Source organism: Primulina eburnea, unplaced genomic scaffold (genome assembly GCF_022965805.1).
Source record: "Primulina eburnea isolate SZY01 unplaced genomic scaffold, ASM2296580v1 ctg973_ERROPOS1174311, whole genome shotgun sequence".
In the NCBI taxonomy this organism is placed as follows: domain Eukaryota; kingdom Viridiplantae; phylum Streptophyta; class Magnoliopsida; order Lamiales; family Gesneriaceae; genus Primulina; species Primulina eburnea.
In genome coordinates, this window is record NW_027331729.1 from 148,740 (window position 1) to 148,980 (window position 241).

Consider the following 241-nt stretch of genomic DNA (forward strand, 5'->3'; position numbering starts at 1 on the left):
TTAGCCAAAGCCCAGCCCATTAGTAATTATTAAAAAAAAAAATGAAATGAAAAGAAAAAGGATAAACGTGAAAGTTGTTTTCTCTCTCCCCGTTTTTCCTCTCCAGCACCGAAAGCTCCATCTTTCTTTGTTTTAGATTTCGAAACTTTGACCGTCGATTCTAGCCGCTCCGTCGCCGAAAAATTTAGTAATACATATTCGAAATCCTCTCGCCAAGAGCTATCCAGTGATATCCATTTTG